Source organism: Manis javanica, chromosome 8 (assembly GCF_040802235.1).
Source record: "Manis javanica isolate MJ-LG chromosome 8, MJ_LKY, whole genome shotgun sequence".
Classification (NCBI taxonomy): Eukaryota; Metazoa; Chordata; class Mammalia; order Pholidota; family Manidae; genus Manis; species Manis javanica.
Window position 1 is genome coordinate 112,985,859 of NC_133163.1, and position 26,013 is coordinate 113,011,871.

Here is a 26,013-nt window from a genome sequence, read left to right on the forward strand (position 1 = left end):
TGTGCTTACTCTGTACTGGGATTCCTCACAGCTGCCCGGGACATCTCTCTGACAGTTCTCCTCACCTCATTCCTGCAGTTTGACTGTTATGCTGCAAAAGGGACCAAGAGTCCTACGTTTTGCACATCAAACAGCTTGGGGCACACAACGGTGTTTGATAGATGTCATACCACTACCTGTCAAGAACCACACATCCCAAATGTCCATCAACTGACATATGGATAAATAAAATGTGTTATACTTTAACAACTAAAAGGAATGAAGTTCTGCAAAAATATACTACAACACGGATGAACCTTGAAAACATGATGCTAAGTGAAAGAAGCCAGTCATAAGACACCATGTGTAGTATGATTCCATTTATATAAAATGATCAGACTAGGCAAATCTAGAGAGACAAAAGTAGATTAGTGGCTGCCTAGGGCTACAGGGATTGGGGGAAATGGGGAGTGACTAAGAATGGATATGGGGCTTGTTTTCTGGGGTGATAAAATGCTCTAAAATTGATTGCTGTTATTCATTTCAAACTATACTAAAAGGCACTAAATTGCACACTGTAAATGAGTGAATTGTATGATATGTAAATTATTTCTCTACTTAAATAGATAAAGAAGAACCATAAAAATATTCACTCACATGCTTTTACTAGTTGATGTCAACTGTGCCTAAATAAGTAGGCTATTCCAGGACCAGTTCTTCTACACGTAATCTCAACACCCTGCGGAGTCAGTATTATTACAGATTTTATGGAACAGGAAGCTGGGGCTCAGGGAGTTAAGGTCACGTAGCTAACTAGCCACAGACCTGGAACCTAACATCAGATGAGCTGAGTCCAAGTACAGTGTTCTCTGGGAGTGTAGCTTATGGAGAGACCCCAAAAGAAAGAACGCAGCTCCATAGACAAGGAAACCCTGGAAACAAGCTAAACATCCTCCACTAAGGAACTGCGGTGGCCATTAGTTGTTGGGGATGAAATGGAAGATTGCACAAGCATTAACATGACAAACAGGAGCATCATGTGTTTGTTATAATATAATGTTAAGGCAACATGCACAAATGGTATGTACAGTTCGATTACTTTTTGTTTTAACTATGCTCATGTGACCAAAAAATCGTCGAGGAAACAGATGCAAAAACGTGCTAGGATGATGAATAGTTGAGTGGAAGCCTTTCCTTTTCAAATTTCCTTTGCTGTTTTAACAGTAAAAAAAGAAGGAGAGAGACAATAAACCCTTGAATGATCAGCCCAACCAGCACAGCAGAACACGGGTAATCATCTAACCAGGGAAAACTCAGAGCAGGGCAGCAGTCAGTGGGGGTCAATGGGGAGGAAAGGGCAGGCCCCCTTTCTTAGTCTGCAAACATAAGACCTCTCCTTTGTCAAAACGGGCACAGGAAAGTGAGTCAGAATTTATTCAGTCACTACTGATCTTCCCTTCGAAACGTTCTTTGTGTCCTGGACACGAGGCCCTCCTCTGTTTCCACCTGCAGTGCACACCTCCTCCTGGAAGTCAGCACATGTTACCGAAATTCTCTGTGTATATTCCTCTTCCTCACTGGATGGTGAGGTCTTCAGACAGAGCTGGTGATCACCCACCCTTGGACACCTAGGCACCTACTACTGGACACAGAGTAGGTCTGCAGGACGTGTTTTCTGAATGGAGTTGTCAAGACTCTACACCTGCCACCCTCTTCATACCACCCAGACTGCTAAGGACAAATGCACTAAGGAAAACCTCCTGATGGGCAGCCCTGCCCACGGTCCCCCACCCGCACTCCCAGGCTCCCCCCCACATCCCCGAGTCCATCTTCCTGAAACACTGATGTCATCACATTCTCCTCTGCCCAATACCTGTTTTCTCTTCCCATCCAGACTAAGTGCCTTGGCTGGGCCTCAGGGCCCTTTCATCACCTGGCCTCTTGTACGTGCCCAGTTGTACTCTGATTTCCCAGCAGGCCCAACCCAACATGCTCATTCCCACCTCCGGGCTTCTGCTAGCCCTGTCTGCCTATCCTGAGATACCTTCTGCCTCCTCAAATCCTATCTCCGATTAAGTTCAAGTTTCAACTCCTCCTGGAAGCCTTCGTGGACTGTGCCAAACCCCAGCGATCCTTGCTTCTGAATGTGTCCGCTTCCAAAGGTGAGCACACTCAATTATCTGTCTGTACTCATTTCTTTCCTATGTTTATTTTTTCTCCACCTCCAAACTAGATTAATCTTCTTAAGGGCAGGGTAAGGTATTACACTTCATCCGTGTGACACACCACACCTACTGCAAGACAGGCTCATTGTAGAAGTTCCAGACTTACTGGTGATTAGGTCTGAAAATCTGAAACAGCCATGGCTAGTAATGACAAAAGTGTTTTCCAGGTGGTGCAGAGGCTTGTTCTAGGCATCTGGTACCGCTGGGGTGTGGGGTGGAGGGCATTCAAAGGGATTTCAAAATTTAAATCTATTCCTCTGAAATGTAAGCTTTCTGTCTATTACCTGGTGGTGTAAACCAATGCTTCTCAGAGTGGGCCCCCCAGACCAGTGTCACCTGGGCACGTGTTAGAAATCAAATTCTCAGGCCCCACCCCAGGCCTCCTAGGTCAGAAACTCTGGGGGTGCAGCCTAGCACCTGTGGGTTAAGGAGCTCTCCAGGTGATTCCAACGTTCTACCGTCTGAGAACCACTATGTACGCACACAGGAGAGATACCCTGGCCACCAGAAAGAATGGATCCTGTCACCTCTGAAGACTGCCTCTGGATATAATTTTTAACCATGTCTTCCTGCTTACTACTACTACTACTACTACTACTACTACTACTACTACTACTACTACTAAAATGAAAAACTGTAGTTAGGACAATTAGCAGAGAGCACCAAGAAGCTGATGACCGTCATTCCTACAGGTACCAGCAGTAAGTAGTAGTTGTACTAGTTACTCTGCTGCTGGTAACACTACTAACTAGTAACAACAACAGTTACCAACTTCCTGGTGCACTCTGCTAATTACCCTAACCACAGTTTTCAGGCAGAGAGGGTGAGTGGAGGATAAAATCTATGAGGCACGGGATACAGGCATTCTTGACCTTTCTACATGACGATGCTCCCCACTTGACTCTCAGTCTTAAACCTATGATTTCTCATCACTCCCTAGCCCCAGACGACAGCTTCAGGCACGGGCTCCGCCTGCCTGCCGCCTCCATCACCTTGATTTTCAGTTAGCCCTGTCATCACTCTTATGCCTCTAACCCCCTACAGAGGTTTTGATCTCTAGTTTGTGTACCCACCCCCTCCTTGGAAAACTTTGTATCAGTCTTCTGACATCTCCAGTTTTAGCCCATCCCTGAGAATAAGCTTCACATCTCCTGCCCCAGTCTGTGGATCACTGGGTGGGGTGGGTTTGTATGCACAGCGGCAGCCCAGTTTCCCGAAATCTTGTTTACTAACTGTGGATGCTTGCCTTGATTCCATCAGAAGGGGGTTCAAGGGAGGCCTGCTGTCCGGGGGGAGAACCTGCAGGGCACAGCATCGCCATGCAGAGGCGGCTGACTCAATCTGTGGTCGCCCTCTCTTGGGGACACAGAAAGAACACAGACGCAGGACTACCTGGCAGAGGGCACCTGATCTGGGCCCTTCAGATCAGCAAGTGGTCAGGGCAAGGGAACAGATGAAGCCATATGCAAAGGGGTCCTCAGGATAAATGAGACAGGCTGTAGTGAGGAGACACAGCAGGAGGGCTGGCTTCTATTGGAGCCCTGCACCCACAGCTGTGTGGCCCTGGTAACTAGTCACCTCTCTTCTATGAGCTCCTTTTCCCTACCTGGAAAATTAGAAAGTGAAAATGATCTCAAGAACTCTTCGCACAGATATGCAAGTGTTTAAGGGGAAAATGATGCTACAGCCTTAAGGACACCCTAAGGAGCACTGTGGACGCTGCAAATGTTCTGTATGAGCCATGCCCGGTGCAGCGGCTGCTAGTCACCTGTGGCTACTGAGCACTTGAAATGCAGCCACTGTGACTGAGGAACTTATTTGTAATTGTATTTAATTTTAACTACTTTAAATAGTCCCACATGGCTGGTGGCTACTGCATTGCACAGCACAGCTCAAAGTGAATTTATGAAATGCAAGTCCTTTAGAATCCTATCTCCATTCGGTAAGTGAAAAGGAAACACTAACTAATCTTCTGGTTTTAAAATGCTTTATTTTAGGGGGCCGAAACTCTGAGCACCCGTTGAAGAAGAAAGCAGAGCCCCTCTTCCTGCGCCCTCATTCCAGCCTTGCATTCAGCCAGCTTCACCGGGAGCTAGGAGTCCACCAGCCTCAGCTCAGCCTTACCGCTCTGCCCCAGTTCCTTCTGTAAAGTGCAGATCAGCCTCTCAGTTCCCTACACAGTTGTGTAGGGACACACAGCAAAACTGTACCCTAACGAATCTTTAAAATGCTAGCAAATACACATTACCGTCACCAGCCACCACCCATCATAACCATAATGAACTTCCTGAAGCCTCAGTAAAGGGCCCTTTAGCCACTAGAGATGATGGTAATGTGGCCAGGGACAAGGGGAGGGGAGAAAGTTTTAAGCGGTCATTGATATACCAAACATTCAACAGACTATTCTATGTGGCTTACATGCATTCAATAAATGTGATAAATCAATCCGCCAACAATTCCACTTTCCAGAATCTATCTGACAATCATACCAGTACAAGCACTGCACAGGAGTTTGCTCTGTTTACTGCGGAATCCTAAGTACCTAGAAGCATACCTGGCAGCTAGAAGGTAAGTAAATGAGGCAGGCAGGCATTGTCCAAGGATGCTTCCGGTGGTGGCGACCTAATGTCTATCAACAAGGGCACTGGTTTAAATCCATGATGGTCCATCTATAATAGACGGGCTATGCCCTGTTAAAAAGAACATCTCATGCACACACACACACACACACACACACACACACACCACTGATCTGGAAAAATACAGGAGATTAAGAAATCAAATTGCAGAAACATCAAATTCTGATCCCATCTACAAGTACAGTCTGATCCCAATCTACATTTTAAAAATACAGAATAGGCACATATGGTTGTATATACACAGACAATTTCTGGAAGGATACACAGAAACTTGACAATAGTTTGGGGCTAGAAAGCTTCAGGAGGATGGAGGAGGGACCTTTCCAATGCATTATTTGATTTCATTAGCTGGTTTCCTTTTTCAACTATAAAAGTGAGATATTATCATGTTAAAAATCCTCTTGGCAACATCATATGGCCAATAAATACATTTACTGAGGGACTACAAAGAAAAATGTTTACACTGTAATTAACTGAGGAAACGGGATATAAATTACAACTTCAGTGTGAGCATAATGTCAAATGGACAAAAAAGAGTAATGCACAGAAGCGAAGCCATGACAGTCTGGCCCCTGGAAGGAGGCCTGAGGCCCCTGCCATTCCCAACCCCAGACAATCCACAAGTTGGCCACCAAATCATTAAGGACTGGACTCATTCCACAGCCAGAGGGCCAGAAGCAGGCACAGTAACACTGCACACACCCCATCAAGTGAGACAGGTCCCCCTCCCTCATTCTGAGGGCATATGAAGATGCAGTCAGCCTGCCTTAACTCTAAGGGCTGAGGCCTTATTCTTCATTACCAAGATTTCAGACTAGGCTCCCAGTTGGAAGATAAGCGAATCTGTGTGATCTGAAAACTCCACTAGCTGCTTTTAAGACTTGGTAACTGGGCAGAAAAGTGAAACTAGGTGCAAGGCTTCTAAGCAGCGGAGATGTCTCTGATTACTGTGCAGCAGCCCTGGGGAAGCAAATACCTTAAGAAAACAGAAGCGTTCACTGGCAGACGGCGCAAAAATTTAGAAGTAAAGAACTCAGGGGTTGGAAGGCTCTGAGATACCATCTAGCCCAATCCCCACATTGGCAGAGAAGGAACCGAGGCCCAGATAAGAATGCATTGCTTCTAAAACGACTGCAGACCCAGGAAGGAGAGTTCCATGGAATGACTAGAGTTATAGGTTTCCTGGCAGCAACTGAAAAGCAAGCTAGATTTGAGAAATTACCCATTCTTGAAAAATACAGTTGGCTGCCCACCACATGGAGTCCACAGGAAACAAGGGCCCAGTCCCCTGTAAGTGTTCCAGCCTCACATGAATAAATGGTGACATGGTGAGCAGATAGAAATATCCTGCTTCAGGACTAATTAGTCATTTCACCTAGCAAATCCCAACCTTTTCTGGGTGCGGCTGGCAGCTTTGCCAAAAAGAAACACCTTACAGCTAGGGTTCTGGGCCAGGAGGCTGCACTGCTTGTGGCCTCACTTGCAGTGACAGGGGTCAAGTGTTTATTGCTTTGTTTTCCTCTAACCTGGCTCCAAAATGGCCTTCCCATATCCCAGAAAACCTGACTCTTTAGAAGTGGTGTTATCTTGAAGCAGGTCCTTCCTGAGATTTGGGTTTTCAGGAATAGTTCCTGAGGAGGCAGCAGTGCTGGGGACGAAGTGGAGGAGGGGGTCCTCTGACCCTGCCTCAGGCCTGGGGAAAACCTTCATGTTCGTCCAAGGCCCTGCCATCAGCAGACATGACCCTTCAGAGATCTGAGGGCTGCTGGGATAAAGCTACCCGATAATTTAGGAACAAGTCATTTTTCATTTTTCTTCTGGAAAACCAGCACTGGCCCATTTGATACTCCTGAAAGTCCCTTTCAGGTTGAACATTGTATGATTGTCCCAACAGCCCTCAAGTCTCTGAAGGAGACCCCAGGCCCTGGGTAAGATCAGAATCCATAACCACTTCCATGCCAGGGGAGTAGCCAACAGGGCACGGATGGGTATTTACCAAAGGCCATACGCAAGGTGCCATAGGGAAGCTTACATCTAATTGAAAAAATTGATCTGTTCCCTCAGGAAAGCTAATAATACCATTACATAAAAACAAGACATGCCACTACTGAAGGAGGAGAGCAAAACTGCCACACAAGCTAGAGTCACAGAGGAAAGAACCCCAAGAGGAGGCAGGCAGGAAGGATGCGGGCCATCTGGCTGGAGGAGCAGAGTGGATCTCTATAGTGTGGTAAGTCAGGGTGAGGCGGTAGGAGAGGGTACCGCATGGGCAGGGACCTGTGCCAGCTGCAGTCTGGCAGGAGACAAATGGCTTGGCTGCCCCAAAGGGCCCTGCCATACCAAGGACACCCTCTTTCCTGCCTGTGCCATGCAGGACAAGGACGGCGTGTTCCTGGGGTGCACCTGCAAGGCCGGGGCTACTGGCGGCCGCCAGGGACTGGGTGAGCGCACGGAACCGGCCCTCCCTCAGAGCCTCCAAAGGAACCAGCCCTGTCGGCTCCTGGCTCCTGGACTTCTGGTCTCCATAACTGTGAGAGAATACATGCCTGTTGTTTTAAACCACCTAGTTGATGATGATCTGGTGTGGCAGCCCCAGGTTCCCAGCAGAGCAGGGAAGGGGAGTGGGGAAGGAGGCTGGGGGTTCTAGGAGTTCTGGGAGATGCCACTGCTCTTTGAGTAACAGGGGTCATCAGACCTGCGGTAGGGGGATCCTCCAAGGAGGGTGTCCAAGGAGACGAAGCAGCCTCTGGGCTCCTGAGGACCTCAGGCCAGCTGCACGCAGGGGCTACGAACGGAACAAGACGCCCACCCTGCTCTACCCTGCCCTGCTCTCTCATCAGGCTCGGGGGCCACCGGCAGGGCTCACAGCCTCCTAAAGATTCTCTGTCTAGAGTAACGCTCTTGCCCACCTCCCACCACAGCCACCCTACACCTTGCCTCTTTATCCATGAGCTCCCCAAAAGTGACTGGCCCCCTCCTCCTCTAACATGCTTCTCAGAGCTCACCGTCACAAAGGGCAGTATGGCTCGGTGGAAAGTGTTCTGGCTTCAGAGTCAAGCGGACCTAGATTTTAAGTCCAGGATGACTTGGAATATGAGTAATTGACCTCCCTGAGCCTCAGTTTTCTCATCACTAAAGTGGGATAAATAATTGCTGCCTCAGAGGGTTACTATGACAATTAGAAGTAGCACATTTCTATGGCTGTGGTCTGCTGTACAACAGGACCACAGTAAATGGTAGCAAGTACCATCATCATTATTTACAGGAATAAAAGTTTCTCTGGAACATTGGCCTGAGCCCACCTTGTTCTCACTGCAGTGGCAGATACAGAGATCTACCCCCTGAGGGCTGTGCTCGAGGGCTCTCACTCAGCAGAGAGCTGCCGAGCACCCAGTGTGCTCCCTCTTCTTACTCGCCTTCAGGTTCCTCCTTCGCCTGTCACTAGCTGTGACCTCAGTCCCCTCTGTACCTCCAACAGGCACTCGATACAGATTCGTTTTGTGAATAACAAACAAACGATGTTGACTGAGCCACCCAACCTCTTGAAACATCAGTTTTCCCATCTGTAAAATGGGGCTAATACCATCTATCTACCCTGCTGCCTCACAGAGTAATTGTAAAGACCAACAGAGACAGCAGCCACAGAAGACCATGAGGCAAAGCCCCTCACGTAGCCCCAAACTGCACCTCGAGGGCCGTCCTGTCTTCCATGGAGGCTGGCTCTGCAGGGCCCAGGGCCATCACAGAGAGGTCTTGGATCCTGGCATCTCCCTGTGCCCAGACAGCCTGCATTCCAGGATGGCAGCAGGTCCACATCTTCAACTGGGTGCAAACCTCCCTGCCTTTCCTGGTCTGAAGTCGGGAAACTTTGGTCCAACCTCTGACACTGCCTCTCCCTAGCTGTGTGACCAGGTCACTTACCCTCTGTGAACCTCAGTCTTCTCTTCTGTAAGAGGGTTAATTGAGCCGCCCATCTAGAAATGTAGCCATGAGAATCAAATGAGAAAATGTAAGCAAAGTGCTTTGGAAACCAGTTCTGTACAAATGCAGGTGCTTATTATGATGATCATTATATCAAAAATCAGCCATTTACATGGTGTGGGCCTCTGAGGAACACAGACCCCCGGGCCAGGCAGAGAGTACAAGTGCCACTCTCCCTTCACTTACAGTAACTCTGGGACCTTCTCCATCAGATCTCAAAGTCCTGTATGGCTTTGCCAGGAAACCAAAATATTCTAGCCATATGTCTGGAGAACCACAGTATAAGCCATTTCCATAATGGGTACTGTGAGACTTCAATCAAAAAAAAAAGTTTTTTAAAAACACCACACACCGCAATTCAACCCCTCCCCCAAAACACATACCCTTTCTCCCAAGAAAATAAAATAACTGGAAACCAACTTAAACTGTTGAAATCCAATTCCGAGGCCTTCATTCTCGGAAGGCAGGCCTTCCCCAGTGAGGGGGCAGACAAAGCTTTCTCCAGCTAGTGTGCAAGCAGAGATTGGCAGGCAGGTGGGCAGGAAAGTAAGTCTCCTGGCCAGTCCCAAAGGCTGTGGGAACAGGACCTGTGAACCCTAAGAGGCAATCGCTGCCCAGACTCAGGTATTAGCTCTATTTATTCAGCTAAAAAATGAAGCAACTATAAGACTCCTTTACTCGTTGTTTTAACTACCCAAGTACAAAGAAAACCCACAGACCTGTTTCTCCTCTCCCACAGGCCTTGATGCTACACCCGGCACTCCACCTGTCCCACGGTTCTCACAGCCCCTCTGAACCACTGGGTTGCCCCAGGGCCAAACAGGGCAGACACACCAAGACCCTAACTCCTTACCCAAGCTTTACCCTTGGGGCTGCCTCTTCCTCCAAAGCCCTTCAGTCCTGGATGGAGGCTATACGCGCCGTGTCATAAGCTCAGGCTCCCTTTGGAGGTTTACATTTTCCAGTGCAAAATCTTAAATCACTGGAGAGACCACCTGGTATGGTGGGAAGAGCAAATGCTTTGCAATCAGGCAGACGTGGGTTTGAATCCATGACCTGCTGGTGACTGGAGAGGTGACTCTCCTGGCCCTGGTCTCCCCACCCCAAAATGGTAGCTAATGTCTATCACACAAAGTTTTGTAAGGATTAGTACTATTTATGGAAGGCTCCTTGGTATATGACTGGTACTTAATGAACAGTAATTATTATTATAATTTAACTCACACATGCTTCAAATCCTAAGGCCTCTTCCCTCCTCCGCACCTGGGTCCTCTTACCTTCTTACCTCCAGCTCACGTGTACCCACTTGCTCAGAGTGCCCTATCTCAGACTTGCCCAATTCTGGGCCAAGCCAGGCCTGGCCACTGTGGTGCAAGGCCGGCACACGGAAGGCACTCGAAGGAGTAAGTGTTTGTTTACTTAGGGAAAAAAATCCTGAAATCTTAAGTGACTGGAATTTTTTCCCACCACATTCTGCATTTATGGGTACAAATCAGTACGTAAACATACTCAGATCAGGGTTTATTCAGAAGAGCAATGGACTTTTCGGTAGATGGCTGTGTCACTGCACAATGTCCAGGAGGCAAAGCACAGAGGTCTGAAGTACTCGGAAGATCCTGAAATTTCCTTCAGACTCTTCCAAGAAAAATACTTTATTTCCAATACATTGCTCTTTTCTGATAATAAAAGTAATATGTGGTCATTTTAGATGTTGTGGAAAATAGAAAAAGTCTATGAAAAATCCTAATCAGTGGCAATTTTGTCATCTATAGAGAGTGTCATGGTCAATGTTTTGGTGTATTTCCTTGCAGTCTTTTCTCTATATGCCTCAGGATGTAAGTACCTATTCATTTAAAAATGAACAGATGAACAGGCAGGCCGGCCAGTGCCCACAGGAAAGCGGCCGAGGATTACCCATGAAGGCCTCCTTGCCCTGTGCTCCATTCTCCCCACCTCTAAACGACCTATTTGCTAGCAGCAGACCACACATTGCGTAACTACACCTGGTTATCAGGGCTTAGTGAACTTCTGCCCTATGAGTGAGTTAGCACAGTCATCTCTGCTTTGCCTTTTTGTGCCACAGAGTCAATATTTACTAGCCGTGTTGCTAAAACAGGCCCTGAGCACCGACTCAGCGCCAAGCGTCCCTATCTAATCTCAGCAGCAGCCCAGTGACACCAGAGGCTTTACTGTGCCATGGGCCATAGCACCTAACTGAGCAGGTGGCCTCCACCCAGCAAGGAGGCATCACAGTCATAAAGTCTGGGAGGCTAGTGACAGAGACACTTAAATGTCAGATATGGGGAAACTGAGGTCCCGTGAGGGAAATGCCTTGCCCAAGCACATGCAGCCACAGAACTGAAGCCTGGAGCCCTTCGCTCCCACACCAGCCCGTGCTCTTGTTGCACTGTCTCGGTGAGGGCAGCCGGGGACAGAGTGCATTTCAGCATGCCAGGAAACTGGGCAACGGCTGCCCTGCGGTGGTCAGTTTCACAGAGGGGTCTTCCCAGGAGTGCTCTGGTCTCACAGTGATGATCCATGACACAATGGCATCATCAAGTCTCTCATCTCTTGCTGGAATTCATTCATTCCCTCACCAGCTGTTCGTATGATGAGTTTTTAGTGAGCACAGCTGTGGGAAGGCATTACTTGCTCTACCAAAGCAGCACCACTCTGCCTACCATTTTTGGGAAGGACTGCTATGCAGAAATGGACTGTCACCTAGGCCCAAGGAAATATCCATAGGCAGAAAATACAGGAGAATTATGGTCTGGGGGCAAATCTCTGACAGCAAGCTCTGGAAGAAAGTCCCCTTTCTGGAGAGCACCTTGGGTACTAAAAGGAATACATCAAAAGGGACAGGTTACTTGGTGTGGTACCAAGTGCCTGCCATGTTTCTATGGAATAGTAGAGAAAATAAAGGACCAGGAAGGAGGAGGCCTGTGTTCAGGCTGCATTTGCACAACCAAAATGCTGCGTGGCCCAGAGACGGAAAGCGCCTTGCCCGAGACCACGCAACCCAGCAGCAGCCAGAGGGGACTTGAAGCAAGTTTTCTATTCCAAGGCCATGGCTTGATGGCTCAGATGTCACAGATGAGACTTTCTATTCCTCTTATTTTCAGCTTCAAGAAAGCCACAACCCTGATTTGGAACTTCCACAGCAATAGGACTTCTCTTCATCTCCGTAGTTGAGATGGTCCCTGCCTGCAAAAGGAAGCCCTGACATCTTCTCACCCTGGGACTAGAAACTCCACTTGGGTTCCCAGAATCAGGCTCAGCCACTTCCTGAAGAAACAGGAGCAAGGCCGAGGCCACTAGGCTAACCCCAGTGCAGGAGGAAGCTGTGATGTGGGGTAATTCTGGCACACACAAAAGGGAGAACAAGTGAGCATTCTGTACAGCTGCTGGGATGTCAAACAGCTCCACACACTTGGCCTGTTATTTGCTCTGCCCCCTCCAGGCAAGAAAACAAAGAAGGTCGTGTGAGCAGGACTGGGATGAAAATGATGCTCCTACATTTCTACCTTCTCCTGGGCTTGTAGATGCAAATTCAACCCTCTGGGGGCTCAGCGATGCTTGAGTACAGGCTGTGGTTGCACCAGTTGTGTTGGTTGAACACCTACTGTGGATTCTGCCCTGTGCTAGGTGACAGGGACACGAAGGAAGATTAAGCTTAGCCCCTGTCCTTTAGGGACTCACAGCCTGGCATGGGATATAGAATAAACCTCCAGGAAACCTTCTACTTCCGAATAATTATGTCTGAAGCACAGACTCCAAGGGCTATGGGTCCTTGAAACTGGAGAGATGGATGAGGCTGGGAGAGGTACCCATGGGAAGGCTTCAGAGGGAGAGGAGCTGTTTCACTGAAGGGCTATTTCATAGAAGGGCTGAGTAGAACTACTGAAAGAAAGATAACAGAGAGGGTGCTCAAGAGGAAAAGAACATCTTACAAATAGGCTTGGACAGAGCAGCTGGAGTGGAGAAAGATTAGGAAGTATTGAGGGGTAAGTAGGTTGGTAGAGTGGGCAAAGCCATGAGACTAAGTTAGCCACATCCTTCAGTTTAATCTGCCAGCCACTTATGCCTGACTCTGTATCAGATGGACTATAGGGAAGATATGGCTGAGACACTGGCCTGGAAGCACATACCCTGCAAAGAGGAAACTAAGGTAGCAACAAAACCGAAGTTCAGTACATTAGAGACATAGACCTGTGGTCATAGAGTCCAGTTTTACAAATGTAACCACCCAAATGCCAGTTAATATCAGCAAGGTCCAGCTAATTGTGACAATGCTCTAGGTGCTGGCTACTGGGAAACCTTGCAGACAACAAAAATTGTGCAACACTGTTATTACTAAATGAGAACCTGCAATTATTAACAGTTACACAGTTTAAGTTTTGTTCTTAGTTAATGGCCATCTTCTTCAAAGCACTAGCAAAGGTTTCTCAGACTTATTTTTGGAAAGCCTTATTTAGGAAGAGCTTCCTTTATAAGGAAGTGAGCTATAGTACATACAAGCATACTTCACTTCACCCAACAGACAAGTCTCCTAAAGAGTGGACTTTTTGAAAGTCAAGGCACTTTTTTTTTAATGCCCAAGAAAGAAGGACTCATATATGGTGAATACCTCTGTGAAGTACAGACTACTTAAAATTTTTAATTACTATAAAGAGCTCACAATGCACTAAAGGGGCTAGATAGATGGTATCTGGGGGGCCTTCTAGTCTGAAGTCTAGTGGTGTGATGATAAATGACTTTTCCAAACCCGTTGTAGTATCTTCCAGAACTTTTCAGGCAAAAGAGATGGGAGAGTCACTGTAGGTACTGATATGGAATCCTGACCATCTCTTTACCTTTCCTTCTAGCTGCTACCATCCCAACTAACTCATCCTTACTGAGCCTTTCCTTCTATGTGAACAGTAGAAGACAGTGAAGCCTCCCCTGTGGACCTTCCAGCTCATCACCTCACATTCCCTATAACAATTCACTTCTCCTTGCCCTGACTCCCAGAAGCCTTTCTACATCCAAACCCATTAACCTTTCTTGCAGCATAAAACCAGTACAAAGTCCAAACACATGAGCATGAAATATTTTAAAAGGTATTTGTTCTATATAACATAAGAAATACATGTTAAATATTTTTGAGAAGATATAGGAAAGTATAAGGAACCACAATTAAATAATCCAAGTACTCCCTTTTCCTCCTCCCCTCCCCTATCTCCTATGACCAATACTATTAAAACTTTAATGGCTAGACAGGAATCAGCCAACACAAAGAAATAGAAGGCATCCAGATTGGTAAGGAAAAAGTTAAACTGTCACTGTTTGCAGATGACATGATATTGTACATAAAAAACCCTAAAGAATCCACCCCAAAACTACTAGAACTAATAACTGAATTCAGCAAAGTTGCAGGATACAAAATTAATACACAGAAATCTGTTGCATTCCTATATACTAAGGAAGAACTAGCAGAAAGAGAAATCAGGAAAACAATTGCATCAAAAAGAATGAAAAATCTAGGAATAAACCTAACCAAGGAGGTAAAAGACCTATAGCCTGAAAACTACAAGACACACCTGAGAGAAAACAAAGAAGACACCAATAAGTGGAAATATATCCCATTTATTACTCATGGATAGAAAGAACTAATCTTGTCAAAATGGCCATCCTGCCTAAAGCAATCTACAGATTCAATGCAATCCCTATCAAAATACCAACAGCATTCTTCAACGAACTAGAATAAATAGTTCTAAAATTCAAATGGAACCATAAAAGACTCCAAATAGCTGAAGCAATCCTGAGAAGGAAGAATAAAGCTGGAGGGATTACACTCCTCAACTTCAAGCTCTACTGCAAAGCCACAGTAATCAAGACAATTTGGTACTGGCACAAGAACAGACCCATAGACCAATGGAACAGACTAGGGAGCCCAGATATATACCCAAGCATATATGGTCAATTAATATATGATAAAGGAGCCATGGATATACAATGGGGAAATGACAGCCTCTTCAACAACTGGTGTTGGCAAAACTGGATAGCTACATGTAAGATAATGAAACTGGATTATTGTCTAACTCCATACACAAATAAACTCAAAATGGATCAAAGACCTGAATGTAAGTCATGAAACCATAAAACTCTTAGAAGAAAATATAGGCAAAAACCTCTTGAATATAAACATGAGCAACTTTTTCCTGAACACATCTCCTCAGGCAAGTGAAACAAAAGTAAAAATGAACAAATGGGACTACATCAAACCAAAAACCCCTGTACTGCAAAGGACACCATCAGTAGAACAAAAAGGTATCTTACAGTGTGGGAGAATATATTCATAAATGACACATCCAATAAGGGATTAGCATCCAAAATATATAAAGAACTCACACATCTCAACACCCAAAAAGCAAATAACCCAATTAAAAAATGGGCAGAAGATCTGAACAGACACTTTTCCAAAGAAGAAATTCAGATGGCCAACAGGCACATGAAAAGATGCTTCACATGGCTAATTATCAGGGAAATGCAAATCAAAACTACAATGAGATATCACCTCACACCAGTTAGGATGGCCAATAATTTCCAAAAGACAATGAACAAAAAATGCTGGTAAGGATGCAGAGAAAGGAGAACCCTCCTACAGTGCTGGTGGGAATGTAAATTAGTTCAACCATTGTGGAAAGCAATATGGAGGTTCCTCAAAAGACTAAAAACAGAAATACCACTTGACCCAGGAATTCCACTCCTAGGAATTTACCTGAAGAAAAAAGATCCCAGATTCAAAAAGATATACACACCCCTATGTTTATCACAGCACTATTTATAATAGTCAAGATAAGGAAGCAAGCTAAGTGTCCATCAGTAGATGAATGGATAAAGAAGATGTGGTACATATACACAATGGAATATTATTCAGCCATAAGAAGAAAACAAATCCTACCATTTGCAACAACATGGATGGAGCTAGAGGGTATTATTCTCAGTGAAATAATCCAGGCAGAGAAAGACAAGTACCAATGATTTCCCTCATTTGTGGAGTATAACAACAAAGCAAAACTGAAGGAACAAAACAGCATTAGATTCACAGACTCCAAGAAGAGATTATCAAAAGGAAGGGGGTGGGGAGGGAAGAAGAAGGGGATTAAGGGGCATTATGAGTAACACACATAATGTAGGGGGGTCATGGGGAAGACAGTGTAGCACAGAGAAGACAAGTAGTGACTCTCTAGCATCTTACTACACTGAGGGGCAGTGACTGCAATGAGGCATGGGGGGGACTTGATAATATGGGTGAATATAGTAACTACAGTGTTGCTCATGTGAAACCTTAATAAGATTGTGTATCATTTAAAAAAAAACTTTAATGCTTGCTTAGACTTTTGTCCATCCTCTGGGTCTGCTCACTGCTTCCCTACAAGAATCTGTCACCCAGTTTCTGGGGGACCCCTCCCCAAACATACCTTACATTTTTCTGTCCATTTGGAAGACTTAAACCTGTCTGTACCTGGAATGCCCACCCTTCCTGCTCAGCCTAACCAAACTCCATCCATTCTTCAGTGCTTCACTTGGCTCCCACCTCCCAAAATATTTTCTGGCTGTGCCAGGCCACAGAGGTAGCCATACTTGAACAAAAAAAAAAGGGACTGAGGACCAGAGAAGAGGAAAAATTTGACCAGGGTCAGAGTGCAAAGACATAGAGACCCTGGGACCCAGAACTCATCTGGATATTTATCATGCATCTACTATGTGCCTGTAACTGTGAAAGGCACTGGAAGATAAAATGCAATGACCTCCAGAGCTTGTGATCAGAAAGCTCACTGGACCTCAAGCCACTTTATGGTAGCTTTTTGTCAAGGGGAGGTACAGAAGTCAGAGGGAGCAGGTGCTAATGACAGGGTATCCACAGGGGTTGTGGGAAGGTAGAAGAGACACACCAAACCCTGCCAGGACCTGGTCGTGCTTCCTGATCAGCAAGGAGCTGGTTTATTCTCAGAGACACATGTGAACCCCAGGAAGGATCCTATGTCAGGAATCAGATGAGACATCAGAAAGAATGTCAGGCCCCCACACTCTGGAAATACTGCAGAATGGGCTGGCTCTGCTGGTGCTTTATACAGTCTCTGTCTCTGAGGATTATTTTCAAAATTGCTATTGGACCTGTGGTTGCCAACCCCTGTGGATGCATGGTCTTAACGTCTACTCCATCTGGCCTCCCTGCCCTTATGGGTAGGGAGGGACTGGTTCTTTGCACATGTTTCCTTATCTGTGGGGACACTGACTTCCCACCTGCCTTCCTACCCCAGTGGGGAGTCTCACAATCAAATGAGGCAACAGAGGAGAAGCAGTCCAACCCAGCTCCTCCTTACAAGCTCTTCAAAACAACTGAACACAGAGCTGTTAGACGATGATATCCTACCTGTGACCATTTGCTAGATGCTTCCCACAAGCCAGGCTATGCCCCTTACATCTGTAACAGGAATGGGAAAAGTGTTATTTGAAAGCTGCTCAGAGCTGTAACCATGTGCTCAGGGAGGCCGAAGACTCACCATGGGGGTGGGAGGAGGTCAGAGATGGCTTTTTGTTTAGGAAAACTTTAAAGAGTTTTTGGTTCTGGAAAAAGAGGCCCAGGGCCCACACACACAGGGAGAGGTTGCAACATGGAGCTAAACTGCCTATATGTGAAAAGGGGGGTCTCCCTTGGGTAGTAAGTTTAAAGAATGGTAGCAGATTCGGGGTCTGGGGCAGGGTCGTGGATGGCCCCAGCATCACGGCAGAGGTCAGGAGTCAAAGGAACAAAGGTGTCTGTCACCCCATTTTGAGTCTTCTCTGTGGAGAGATTCCTGTCATTACTGTCAAGCCTTATACAAAACTCAGTTTACCCTGCAACCAGTCTCAGTGGCAAGGAAGGCTCTCCGAAACCGGTCTGAGTCCACGCCTGAGGCAGTCACAGAGGGGCTGCAGCCTTTTGTCGAAGGAGGAAGGGGTCCTTGAGTCAAGGGCCTGAGCAGGAAGGAGGGTGTGAGTGCTCCCTGGGGAGACCTAGAAAGGCTGGGTCTGGAATGGGACTTCCCATTGCCCTGGAATGGAATGCTTGTTATCCTTATTTGAACATTCAAGGACAGGACCTCAGAAAGCTGGAAAACACGAAGAGACTCAGATTCCACATGTGGTGTTTCAACAGCGCTGCCAGAGGAGGCCACCGGGCAATGGAGAAGCGCAAGCTGCCGACAGCTCGCAGCTGCAGAGACTGGGTCCAACCTGGGCCAGTGACGCCAGGGCCCGGAGCCATCATGCCAGGCCGGGGCTCACCAGCCTCCTGCCAGCGTCCCTCAGCTGCACCTCTCTCTGCTGCCCTGTCTCCTCTCTCGGCCCCAGGGGAAGGGTGCAGCTCAGTTCTCCTCTTCACCTGGTGGGCCTTCTCCCCAGGGGGCCAAAGAAACCTCACCCCAGGAGGGAAGGATACGTCATCACCCTCTGAGCCCCTATGGCCCCCAGGGGCTAGCAGCTCAAGATTCAGGATTAGGATCCTGAGGCCTCAGGACCAATGCGGCAGGCAGGGGCCGGGGGGTGGGGGGTGGGGGGTGAGCAGGAAGGCAGGGCCAGCCTGCAAGTGAATTAGGCAGGACAACTGGGCTCTCCGCAGATTCCCCAGCGAGCCACCAAGAACACTAAACAGTTATATCAACCCCCTTGCTGTTCTCTGGAGGGGACCTGAGGGACACAGGCAGAAAGAAAATCCTAGGCATTTTGGCACCTCAAAGAGAGCACCGCACCAGGAGTCAGAAGTCATGGGTCTAAATGCCTGCTCTGACACTTTCCTTGGCAAGTTTGTTAAGATCTCTAAGCTCCAGCTTCCTCAGATTCAAATGGAAGAAATGGCCACCACTCCAGAGGGCGGCAAGAGGGTTAAGCAAGCTAATGCACCCCCTGTGCCTAGGGCAGGGCCAGGTTTAGAGGAGATACTCAAATCCTAACACCCAGGCTCCGATCCCTTCTTCTCACCCCAGCACTCCAGAGAAGACAGGATCGACCCAGGTGGCCAGTGGTTCTGAAAGCAGGCGTCGCAGAGGTTCTCCTCGGGCTGTGAGAGGGGAGCGGGGCAAGGCGGCAGGAGGGCCTCCGCTCACCCCGCCTCCCTCCTTTCCATAACTGCACTTTCACTTTGATTGGCTTATATCCCATCCCCACCCCATAATAATCCACTTTTTAGAAGTTCTGCCACTAGAAGAGTAAACCCCACTGAAGTAGATCGGGAGTAGGCACACATTTTTTGCAAAAGGCCAGATGATAAATATTTTAGGCATTATGGGTCAAGAAGCAAGATTAAAGATCCTGTGTTGGTATTTACACACCAAGGGAGAAAATGAAATTTCCATAAATTTTTAACTCATGAAATTCAAAATATAAAAATTGAGTATTTCGTTTTGTTTGTTTTTTGTAATATAGGTGTTCCAATGAGAAGAATGGAACTGGGGCAGACGGCAGAGCAGACAACATTTTGCTGAATTGGGACCCAAAGTCACCTATCACCAGATCTACTGAGAATATTTATCTGTAAAACCCATTCTTAGCTCCAGGGCCATTCAACATGGTGGCAGACCAGTTCTGGCTGTAGGGCTAACATTCTGCATCCCTGGACTAGTCAGTGTAGGCGCCCCTGCAGTTGAAGTTCTTGGGCTCTAAAGCCTGTTGAAGGCTGCCCTGGGGTCTGGGCAATCTCCAGACATTTATATTTCAGTCCTTTCTTTGTGGAAATCCTGCCTCCAGATGAAAAGCCATTCAGTGAAAAATTAGGTCCATTCATTTTGATGGGGAAGTATTGAAGCTACCATAAAGCATTTCTGCAGAGAGAAACATGCATCACTGAGCGACGGGAAGAAGTGCAGAATTTTCTGGGCCACATTTTCATCACTCATAAAGTGGGAATTACTATAATATTTGCCTTACCTGCCTTGTGTTACTATCATCATTTCAAATTTTCCATGAAAACAGCACACAATGAAATGAAAGGTAAACATCATGGAAAAAGGTAAAGTAGCAGAGAGAACAAGGTTTGGAATTAAGGGTGAATCACAGAAGACTTCAACCACTTTAAATTTCTCCACAGCAAAAACATAAAAGTATCTTTACAAAACTCTTAAGAGACCAAAAATACACAAAAAACAGAGACTCTAAAGGCCACAGCCGTCGCCTCTGTGGGAGGCCGTGGAAGCTTCAGGCTGCCCCACGAGCTCTCATCTGCACTGCCAGAGCCCCAAGGTGCTTCACTACAGCTGAGGTGATGCACACCTCAGGCCCTCACTCCTACCACTGGCCCTGGCTCCTAGCCTCACTGCTGCTCCCCAGCAACAGGAAGGAGCCAAGCTCTCCCCTTTGCCCTTAAGGCAACCCTCTCCCTGTACAGTCCCTCTCCCAATAGCACTCTCTCTGAAAGCTTTCTCAAAGAGCCCATCCAGTCTGCTTCTAAAAGTACAAAGAAGTAGGACCCTCTGCTGGAGTTCTAGGGCCCCCCAGAGACCTAGTGCCCCCTCTGCCTCCTGGGGGACGGAGGCAACACCACTGGTCTATAGGGAAGAGCTCTGTGTCTGGCTGGTCTAACTGGGCTGCGGCAGGTAAATTTTCTGGGCCTCATTTTCATCACTCATAAAGTGGGAATTACTATAATATTTGCCTTACCTGCCTTGTGTTGCTATCATCATTTCAAATTTTCCATGAAAACAGCACACAATGAAATGAAAGGTAAACACCATGGAAAAAGGTAAAGTAGCAGAGAGAACAAGGTTTGGAATTAAGGGTGAATCACAGAAGACTTCAACCACTTTAAATTTCTCCACAGCAAAAACATAAAAGTATCTTTACAAAACTCTTAAGAGACCAAAAATACACAAAAAACAATGAAAGAGTATTGGCAAAGCCAAAAGGAAATAAGCACATGCTGTTGACCTGGCAAACTAGTTCACCATTTCTAGTTTCAGCCATGATACAAATCAGTCCTAACCTTTGACCTGGTATTCCACCTCAGGGAATACAGCCAGCAGAAATAATGCAGAGAGAGGAAATTAAACAAATATGTTCACAGAAACATTTATTTTTAGTAGTGAGAAACAACAGGGGAAAGCTAAATAAACTGGGAATGTCTATATCGCCAAATATTATGAAGTTAACAAGAGTATAGGGACTGTATCTATCTTAAAAAAAAAAAGGCCAGTATTCTTCAACAATATCAGCATCAGGAAAGTCAGTGAAAGACTGGGGCACTGCTGCAGATTAAAGAAGACTGGACATCTGTCAATGAAACACAATGCATGATCTGCACTGGATTGCGTTCTGCAGGAGAAACGCTGCTATAAAGAACATGAATGGGGAGATGCAAAGTGAAGTATTAAGGGATAAAGAGGTATAGTGTTTTCAATCTACTCTCAAATAGCTCAGAAACAATACTACACAGATATACAGAAAGGAGGCAGAAGGGAGAAAGAGGGGAGAGGAGCAGGATGAGAGAGGGGGAAGTGACAAAATGTTAAAAATTGGTCTGTCTGCATTGTGGAAAGCAATATGGAAGTTCCTCCAAAAACTAAAAATAGAAATACCATTTGACCCAGGAATCCCACTCCTTGGAATTTACCCAAAGAATACAACTTCTCAGATTCAAAATGACATATGCACCCCTTATGTTTATCACAGCACTATTTACAGTAGCCAAGATATGGAAGCAACCTAAGTGTCCATCAGTAGATGAATGGATAAAAAAGAGGTGGTACATATACACAATGGAATATTATTCAGCCATAAGAAGAAAACAAATCCTACCATTTGCAGCAACATGGATGGAGCTAGAGGGTATTTGCTCAGTGAAATAAGCCAGGCAGAGAAAGACAAGTACCAGATGGTTTCCCTCATTTCTGGAGTATAACAACAAAGCAAAACTGAAGGAACAAAACAGCAGAGACTCACTGACTCCAAAACGGGACTAGTGGTTACCAAAGGGGAGGGGTGGGGGAGGGTGAGTGGGGAAGGAAGGAGAAGGGGATTGAGGGGCATTATGATTGGCACACATGGTGTGGGGGGTGTCACAGGGAAGACAGTGTAGCACAGGGAAGACAAGTAGTGACTCTGTGGCATCTTAACTACACTGATGGACAGTGACTGCAATGGACTGTGGGGGAGACTTAATAACATGGGTGACTGTAGTAACCACAATGTTTTTCATGTGAAACCTTTATAAGAGTGTATATCAATGATAACTTAATAAAAAAATTGGTCTGTCTGGATAAAGGGCATATGGGAGTTCAGTTACTCTGAGAGTTTTTCAATTAAATTTGAAATATTTTTAGAACAAAAAATTTTTTTAATTACATGGACTCTAGGATACATGTAAAATATAAATAAAACAATGTTGAATTAAAAAACAACACAACACAGAATGTACATACTGGTGGTAAATAAGTAGAAAAGAAGGTGCATACCAAGGATAGAGGTACATAATGGTTCCATTCCCCCACATAAGTACCTCCTTCCTTTCGTAATGCAAATCGAGCTCAAAGAGACTAATTCCTCAGGGCCAAGGATTTGCCTGTGTGCCAGCTCCTGACTGAGCGTGAGCAATGCAGCCACTTTGTTTGAGTGGCTCTGTGCTTTGTTTCCCTAACAATGGGTGATAAAAGTGCCTCCCTCCCTCCCTCGTCATCCAGGGTCCTCTGCAGTCGCCTGTCCTCCTGGGAGCTGCATCCCTTCAGGCCTCTGCACATGCCCTCCTGCCCAAGTCCAGGCCTGCTGCACCTCAGTTCTCAGCAGAGCCCTTACCCCGAGGTGTGTACCTGCCATCTCTTGGCCTAGACTCTGGGGAGCTGCCTTAACCAGGGTGAGAGCTTCCTCCTCCCAACAACTGACACATGTTTTGGGGGTTCCCCACATTAGCTCACAGCCTGCTCCATTTTCCCATTTCACTAGCTTTTGAGGAGAGCAGTCTTGTGCCCTGCCTGAGCCTTAAGCGATTCTGGTACAAGGCCTGAGCCCTAAGTCTCCTAGACCGGTCAGGCCTGGGAAGAGTCGTGGGACAGTGATAATAACCTAGATAGAGTACAGATGTGCCCATTAACATCCACACACACCTGTGCAAACCGCTGGCTTATCTAGGGCACAGCTGGCTCAAAAGGCTTCCTTGCCACCACCAGCAAGCTGAGAGCTTCCTGGGCCTGGCACAGACATGCTTGTTGGTGGTGGCAAGGAAGCCTCTGGCTTGAAGAGGCCACTGTGAAACTTCTCTAGCCTCAGTTTCCACATCTGTGAAGTGGGAATGTGCTCCAGCTTATTTTGTTCTGGAATGACGGGAAGTACTCGGCACAGACACTGACACGAGGGCAGAAGATTCTTAACATATGTGGGTCACTTTCATTTTCCAGCATCAGGAAATATCAGCATGTGTGTGAGCAGAGAGGCACAAAAATCCCAGGCCAGGGCGGCAGACAGGGCTCTGCCCAGAGAAGTTTCTGGCTTTAATTTCTGACTTCCCTGAAATTTGCTATGTTGCATGGTAGGAAATTTCCCACTTGATTCTCCTTCATAGGGCAGGTCTGTATTTCTTGAACCAGTTACTTAATATTTTAGAGACTGTTTCCTCATCTGTAGAATGGAAATAAGAACTGCTTCCCAGGGGGTTACAAGGATTAAATACAATAATATGTGTCCAGGAAATGGAGGTAATTTTTGTGTTTTGCTTCCCACTTTGTATTTAGGATCTTGGAAGTTCATGGATTCCAGAGGCTCGGCTGAGATTTTCTGCCTCACAGTTAACCCAAGGAAGATTCCAGACAGCTCTACAGTTAACTGATAGGTGCCTGTGGGACTTGAACACTAACAAGTATAAAAGGCGTGGGCTAGACGCTATGGTGGGTGGGGCAGTAGAAGGATAAAAGATGAACTAAGCAGAGGCCAGCCTGGAGGGACCCTCAGTCTGGCAGGGATGATACCCAGGTGAACCCTTCTATGTAACATGAGGTGTGATGACATTAGCACTTAGTAGAAATGCGGTCATTAAATCCACGGAAGTGGGTAGGGAAGGATGGGGTGGACTAGGACAGGCTTTGCTGGGGGCACAGCATTTGGTCTGAATCTTGAAGGAAATGTTTAATTTTTCTAAGATTGAGGGGACGGTGAGAGCAAAGAGAAGTCACAGAAGTTTGGAGACCTCTGGCCTCTGTCTCGGTGCTGCAATGTATTCAAAATAGGAAAACAGATGTGGACTTCTGTTGACAGCCTTCAAAGAGTTGACAGCCCAATACCAACGAATGTGAGACAGGCCTAATGTCGTCCCTGGGTGATCCCAGAGGCAACACAGCTCCTGCTTCCCTGGGCCTCCCCACCCTGCCCCAAGGGCTCAGCACTTGGAGAAATGCTAAGCACAACTGAGCAGATGTGCCCCAAGTGGTCACAAAAGAGGAGGTCACATGTGTGGGCATGAGAAATAGCCATGGAAAGATGAGAAGGTAGGACTCAGATGTAAAAATAGTTGCTGGGTTAAGGCTGCTGCTAATCTATTGATTTAAATGATCTTCTTAAAATTTTTATTTAAAAAGCTTTCATCCAAAATAAATCTCATAGAGCTATATAACACTGCAACAAAAAGATATTCAGTGTATTTCATTAAGTGAATGAAGCAAGTTGTAGCTTGCTAGGGTCATGTGATCCCCTCTGGGCCCACATACACACTTGCTTTGCTTAGAAAAGTTCTGAAAGGGCAACAGAAGAAAATAATCATTCCAATCTACCTGTGGACGTGAGACTAGGGCACAGTTCTACTTTCTACCTTAATTCTTTTTTTTTTAATTGAAGAAGTATTGATGTACAATCTTATATTAGTTTCAAGTATTCAACACAGTGATTTAGCAGTTACCCACATTATTAAATCTCACCCCAACTAGCACAGTTACAGAATCACTGGCTATATTCTCCATGCTGTACTACACTCCCTGTAACCAACTTATATTATGATTGAGAATTTTTGTGCCTCTTTTATGTCCCTCAGCCTCCCCACCCACCCACCCACACTTTAACTCCTCATAACTTAATGGCATTTGCCATGCATTACTTCTCTAATACTATTTTTCTTTCATTTAAAAAGAAATAATAAGAAGATGGCGGAGTGAGTAGAGCAGCGGAAATCTCCTCCCAAAACCACATATATCTATGAAAATATAACAAAGACAACTCTTCCTAAAATAGAGACTAGAGGACACAGGACAACATCCAGACCACATTCACACCTGTGAGAACCCAGCACCTCACGAAGGGGGTAAGATACAAGCCTCGGCCCCGCGGGACCCGAGCACCCCTCCCCCCAGCTCCCGGTGGGTGGAGAGGAGTCAGCAAGAAGGGCTAGGGAACCCAGGACTGCTGAACACCCAGCCCCAGCCACCCACACCAGAGCGCAGACACAGTACATGCATGGGGTCCTGGATACTAGGGAAACAGGGCAGCAAGAACGGTGAGAGGGTACTGGAGGCCGGCGCTAGAGGACAAAAGGAAAGCGAGCGGCCATCTTTTTTGTTGTTGTTGTTGTTTTGTTGTGCTGGGTGCTTTTTGGAAGTCTTAAAGGGACAGGGTCCCCAATACTAGGGAAACAGGGCAGCAGGACCAGTGAGCGGGTGCCTGAGGCCGATGCTGGAGAACAAAGAAAAGCATGCGGTTTTTGGGTTTTTTTGTTTTTTTTTTAATTATTTATTTAATTTTGTTGTTGTTGTTGTTGTTGTTGTTGTTGTTTTGGTTTGGCAAGTGCTTTTTGGAAGTCTTAAAGGGGCAGGGTGGGACACTTAGTCCAGAGGTAGGGAATCTGGGGATCTCTGGGCACTCTAACCCCCTGGGCAGCAGGGAGCACAGAGGCCCCTTACAGAGATAAATAGCCTCCCCACCGGTCCCCCTCCAACGGGGCTCCAACATTTTGGAGCAGCAGCTGGAGCCAGGCCACGCCCACAGCAACAGCGGAGATAAACTCCATAGCAGCCAGGCAGGAAGCAGAAGCCCTGTCTGCGAGCACCTACCCAGCACAAGCCACTAGAGTTCGCTGTTCTTCCAGGAGAGGAAGGCCACAAACCAACAAGAAGGAAAGCTCTTCCAGCCGTCACTCGTACCAGCTCTGCAAACTATCTCTATCACCATGAAAAGGCAAAACTACAGGCAGACAAAGATCA

The 26,013-nt window shown here is 46.5% G+C and overlaps 1 protein-coding gene and 1 long non-coding RNA gene across 4 annotated transcripts in view; one reads left to right on the forward strand and one right to left on the reverse strand.

The window, feature by feature from the left end:
• Positions 1–26,013, reverse strand: part of DAPK2 (death associated protein kinase 2) — a 113,016-nt gene that overhangs the window by 70,126 nt on the left and 16,877 nt on the right. The window lies entirely within an intron of this gene.
• LOC118969659 (uncharacterized) lies at positions 1,883–24,159 on the forward strand. Of its 2 annotated transcripts, XR_012120737.1 has the most exons (5): positions 1,903–2,141; positions 4,202–4,772; positions 6,908–7,073; positions 7,218–7,373; positions 19,274–24,157. It is a non-coding gene; the product is annotated as an uncharacterized lncRNA (long non-coding RNA). The 2 variants fall into 2 exon arrangements; XR_012120736.1 differs by having other exon boundaries at positions 1,883–2,141; positions 4,202–7,073; positions 19,274–24,159.